Below are 6,025 nucleotides of genomic sequence, written 5' to 3' on the forward strand. Positions count from 1 at the left end.
TTTATTAATATGTATGCTCTGATTATTAATGAAGATAATATGTATACTTGATCTGAAGATAAACAGAAATTTATGCTCTGTTGTGTTGATTTTATATGTATATATTGATTTTATTTTTCTGTCATTCATCAAAATGCAACTAACTTAGCAAATCAATAAGTTGTGTTGACACAAATTTGGAATCTCTCAGATATGTTTTATTTTTTAACTTTTGAGAAGAAGGGAAAAAAAAAGAAAAAAAGATAGTAGTACAGAAATACTATTATTACTACTATCTTAGTAAATTTGCAAATCTTATTTTCAAAGGATCTTATGGACTTGCAGAATCATATACACAGTTTGGTTCGTATTATGAATAACATTTTGTTTTTACATTGTTCCTTTATACGAATTAGTGATAAATGTATAAATCTGAATATGTTTAATTAACAATTATTAGTTTTTTTTTTTATACATTGTATTAATATGGTTGTTTCCTTACAGGATTTCTATTATTTCATAAGTATTTTGGTAATTTCAAAACACGGGCTGTAAAGGTCACCAATGACTGTTTTCAGAACAATACATCAAGCAGATTGTGGAAACAATTAGGAAGGTAGAAACCAGAATTATACCCTCAATTACAAGTAAAATATCATATAAAATATACACCAAACTCTGGCATCTACCTCATAGGCACCCAATACTACTGATCATACATTAATATCGTCAAATAGGAGATTAAAAATCTATGATGTTCCACATGAAAAATAGAACGAAAATTAAATATTAAAAAAAAATATCTTTGTCCACAAAATTAGACTTAGAATTGAAAAACTGCTGCTGCAAATAATCATTTACAATCTAAATTACAATAATCATTTGCAACTAATGAGCAGTGATAAATTCCCCTTATTGGAAGTTAGTACTAAGTATCTGTAAATAAATCCATCATTTTACGAACACAGAGCCAAAATAAACTTCAACTACACTGTGTTTGGTTGTGAGAAAAAAAACCAGAAACAAACAAAAGATTGAAATTTTAAATTCCTGTGCTTCCGGTTGCATTTTCCCCGGAACATGAACAGCTCAATTACACAAAATTAGATAGTTTACACAAAATTAGGCCAAGGAGTTCTGTAAAGCCTAAAACCATGTAATGACTCTCATTCAATACAGTTCAGTTTTAGAGAATAACCAGAGCTTTTGAAGCTTCTTTCAGATTGCGTGATGCATTCCTAACCCTAAGTGCGATGCCTAGACTTTTTGTCTTCTTTCTTTTACCACTCTTTTCCCCCTTCACTTTTAAATTTACTAGCATAATCATGTATAACATCTTTAAGTTCCCAATCAATTTTAGAGGATGTGGATTCAATTCTTCCTAATTACTGCAGAGGCATGTCATCATCTAGTAACTATGCTTGCAATGCTGAGACCTTGGATTTGAGGTACGAGGCTTTGAAATGTGAGTGTGGTGTAAGAGCTGCCATAAGGGTAACCGAATCCGAGAAGCCATCAAAAGGAAGACTGTATGTAAATTGTGAGAAAAGGAATTGTCAATTTTGGAGGTGGTGTACCCCAAAATCTATGACGATGGTAGAGAGGCTGAGGAACGAGACAAATCTTTATGAAGATCAAAACATCGAGACTGTAGGACTAAAAGTAAAGAACCAAATGCTTGAGCAATCTGTAACATTTATGAAGCAGCTTGTTGTGGGTTTGCTCACAATTTGTATTGTTCTGTCAGTTGCATTACTCTTCAAATGATTGAAGGTGGCTTTTAGATATGTGTGTTTTTGCTCAGTTGTGTACCCAACGATGAGATGTCGATTGTAGTAATCTTATGTTTTATGCTAATCATGCCATGTATGGTTATTTTGTACTAGTCTTATGTTTTAATGCAACCAATGATTAATGAGTATGTGTTAAACAATTTTTTTTTTTGTTTCATAGAATGAGTACCCAACAGGAAACACAATCTCAAAATAGGCAGAATAAGGGAAAATCCTCTCAAGTACCATCTACTAAGGCTCATTGGGATGCAAAATCAAATGAAATCTTTATTAAGCTTTGTGTTGACCAAGTGAAGGTCGGACACAGACCTGGTACACACTTAGATAGGGTCGGGTGGGAAAATGTCATAACTTCGTTTAAAACTATGACTGGAAAAACATACCAACGACTACAAATGAAAAACCATTGGGATGTGTTGAAAAAAGATTGGCTGTTATGGAACAATCTTTTAAGGGGTGAGACCGGCTTAGGCCGTGACACATTGACTGGAGCTATATCTGCATCTGATGAGTGGTGGACCAACAAATTGGAGGTATTTAAATTGCTTAATGTACATATTATGTTTGTTTTTGTTGTTTAAACGCACCAAATTTTGATAATTGTAAATGTTTATTTTTTTTCTTTGTAATTGTTGCAAAGGTATCCTGATGCTGCTAAATTTCGGCGTATGCCGTTGCAATTTAGTGAAGACTTAGACATACTATTCTCAGATGCAGCTGCTACAGGAGAATGGGCATACACTCCTAGCTCAGGGGTTATGCCTGACGTTGATGACAATGTAGAGGAATTTCATACCCCACATGATGCTGAATATGATGATGATGCTTTGGAGGTGATTCATCCCTCTGAGTTAAACAAAAAGCGTTCATCAAACACACCTGCTTCATCAACCAAGAGCAAGAAGACGAAATTTACTGGTGCAGCTCTACTTAACAAGACACTTGCTCGCATAGTAAATGTGGTTGAGTCATCTTCAGGAACTTCAACACAGACCTCATCAAGATATCCTTCAATTGCAGATTGTTTGGCGATGTTGGAAAACATCCCTGGTGTGTCCCCGGATGATGACCTGTATGTATGGGCCGCCCGATTATTCTTACGAGACAAGCGTCGGGAGTGTTTCATGAGTCTTCCTACGGATGAAGTTCGCCTTAAGTTTCTGAAGTTGGAGATTGAGATGGAGAAGGCCACCACAGGTTATCGCGGCTAATTGTGGACTGTCCCGTTGTTATTAATTGTGGAGTGTTCTGTTGGACTTCTTATTTTAGTAATTGTGGACTATTGCAATATTTCCCTAATATTTCCTTTTATGAATATTGACTAGTTGGACTTTTAATTGTGGACTTATTATTTCAAATTTTATTAAATTATGTTGGACTAAATTGTTGAATGGTTGGTGAATGGTTGACATGTTGACTTGTTGACTTGTTGAATGGTTGGGGAATGCAATTAGTTGTTGAATGTTAGTTGAATATGCCTGGTAGGTCAATGGTGAAGGTTATATATATGTATATGTAGTTGAATGGTTTACTCAATTCATTTTTGTGCTTTACATTGTTTTTCCTTTACATTTCAGTCTGTCCAGGTAATAATTTTGTTGAAGTTGAAGGTATAATTTTCTTACTTTACATTTTAATGTTTAACCTATGTCATTTTTGTATGGCCATTATTTGTTCATATAACAGGTTGAAATGTAAAGCATGAAATGTATGACAGGTTGCATGAAATGGATAAATGGATGACATTATTTGTTATTTTTTTTATTTGTTCATATGGCCATTATTTCTTTATTTGGGATAAATGGAAGACAGGTTGCATGAAATGTAGCTATGGAATTTTTGTGATGGAATACTACTTTCTTAGTCCCATAGTCATAACAGTGCTTCTTTCCCAGGGAATTGCTTCTTAAACTGTCATCACAGTGCTGCTTGCTTGAATTGCATTCATGTCCATAGGCTTAATTGACATTTGACTTCTGGGCATAACTTTTAATTCTGAATTTTAAACTACCACATGTAAGGACTTTCTAATAAGCCATGATGTTGGGTAAAACAAGTTTTGGTCTTTTTCCTCAGGCACTTTGTCCGTCCCCTTATTTATTTTTTATTTTTATTTATTTATTTATTTTTTCATCCTCTATCAGAAAAAATAAAAAATAAAAAATAAAAATTCAACATATGAGGAATGCTTCAGGATTTTAGTATATCTGGACAAGTTATGATATTTTATTATCATTTATTGGTTTTTGTTTAAAGTTTTAAATTGCAACATGGTTTATCCAGCACAGTTGACAGTTTTAAAGATGAGTAGCAACGATGAAGACCAATGGAATGATGACCATGATGATGAAGATACTGATGATGAAGGCAGCACATCACAAACCCAACAAAATAATAATATGCTCTTAGTTACGGCGGCTACAGTTGCAGCGACATATGCAACAAATTATTTGATAAAAGAACCATGCAGGACATCTTGTTTAACAGGAGGGATGTGGATGGTGGAATTACAAGAAGGGAATCGGACAAGAATATTTGAAAATTTTCGAATGGAAAGAGAGGTCTTTTACCAATTATGTAATTTGTTACAAACAAATTATGGCCTTCAAACTGGACGACAAGTCTCGGTTGAAGAGCAAGTTGCAATATTTTTGTTTATTGTTGGCGGTGACATTCGAAACAGAAATGTCCAAGAAAGATTTCAACATTCTGGCGAGACTATTTCAAAATATTTTAAGAAGGTGTTAAAGGCTGTTACAAAGATGTCCATTGACTGGGTAAGGCCTCAACCGACTAATGGTGTGCATCCATATATTCGACGTAACCGCAAATATTATCCTCATTTCAAGGTAAATAATTAACTACAAGCGCAACTTGGGTGTTACATATAATTAATGTTGGTAGGATATTTATACTAATCTGTGGCTAAAATGTTTTTTATTCATTATCATGTCATAGGATTGTATTGGAGCAATTGACGGGACACACATCAAAGCATATATATCTCCAGATAAGCAAGCTCGTCTAATAGGTAGAAAGGGATATGCGACTCAAAACATAATGGCTGCATGTGACTTTGATATGTGTTTCACATTTTGCTTACCAGGATGGGAAGGAAGTGCACACGATACTCGGATCTTCTTAGATGCAATTAGGAATCCTAGTTTTAATTTTCCAAAACCACAAGGAGGTAACTGTTTTATATTCGATTGCTACAATAGATGCACCACACTCACATCTTCATATTTCTTTTTACATTTATAATTTCTTACTTATATTTTATTTTGAAATTTTAAAATAGATGAGTTTTACTTGGTGGATGCTGGTTATCCAAACATGAAGGATATCTTGCACCTTACAAAGGAGAGCGATACCATCTAGCTCAATTTGAACATGGTCAACCCCCCCAAAATGCACAAGAAAAATTCAACCAAGCACATTCCTCACTTAGAAGTGTAATAGAAAGAACGTTCGGGGTTTGGAAAGCAAGATGGCCGATGATAAAGGATATCCCACCAAACTACAAGTGGCCGACCCAAGTCAAACTTGTTTGTGCAACAATGGCAATTCATAATTTCATCCGACGAAGTAAGCTCCGCGATATTGCATTTGACTCTTATGATAGATACACGGATTATATGCCTAATGAAGAGGAAGGATCTTCGTCTCAACAAGCACGCCATGGGAATGATGTTGCATGTGATGACACCGAAATGGAAGTGAGAAGACATAACATTTGTATGTCAATTTGCAGACGAAATTAGGAGCTCTATAAATATCTATGAAGAGCCCTTTTTCTTGCCTTAATAGTAATTTATTATATTTTTATTGCAATTAAATTTTTTGTTTTCTTGTCAACTCAATATTTATTACAAAAAAAATAAATACAAAAATAAAAAAAATAGAGGTAAATAAAATGTACCAAATTAGGTACTAATTAATCAATTTCCATTAATGAAATAACTTTTTCAATATTTAAACAGAAGAAAATGACAAAAATTACAAATTTCCTCTTCATAAGGGCAAAATTGACAATTACACAACAAAAAGCTATTTTACAGCTTATTTACCAAACACTACTCTACTGCTTAAATCTATAATCCCACAGCTACACCAAACAGGTTAGCAGCTTATACTCACAGCTATAAGCTATAATCTGTTAAGCTATAATCTATAATCACTTTCCCACAGCTCTACCAAACAGGCCCTTATTTAGTCTTTCCAAACTAGACTTTAGTTTGAGAATTGATTTA

The 6,025-nt window shown here is 33.9% G+C and overlaps 1 pseudogene across 1 annotated transcript; it reads left to right on the top strand.

Moving 5' to 3' along the window:
• Positions 1 to 1,572: 1,572 nt before the first annotated feature.
• On the top strand, positions 1,573 to 5,536 carry LOC114316861 (uncharacterized; annotated as a pseudogene). The gene is made up of 6 exons (XR_014350258.1): positions 1,573 to 1,721; positions 1,933 to 2,334; positions 2,413 to 2,969; positions 4,029 to 4,621; positions 4,731 to 4,995; positions 5,074 to 5,536. The product of XR_014350258.1 is annotated as an uncharacterized LOC114316861 (transcript).
• The last annotated feature ends 489 nt before the right edge of the window (positions 5,537 to 6,025 follow it).

This window comes from Camellia sinensis, chromosome 14, assembly GCF_055761805.1.
Source record: "Camellia sinensis isolate YWXY chromosome 14, ASM5576180v1, whole genome shotgun sequence".
NCBI classification, from domain to species: domain Eukaryota; kingdom Viridiplantae; phylum Streptophyta; class Magnoliopsida; order Ericales; family Theaceae; genus Camellia; species Camellia sinensis.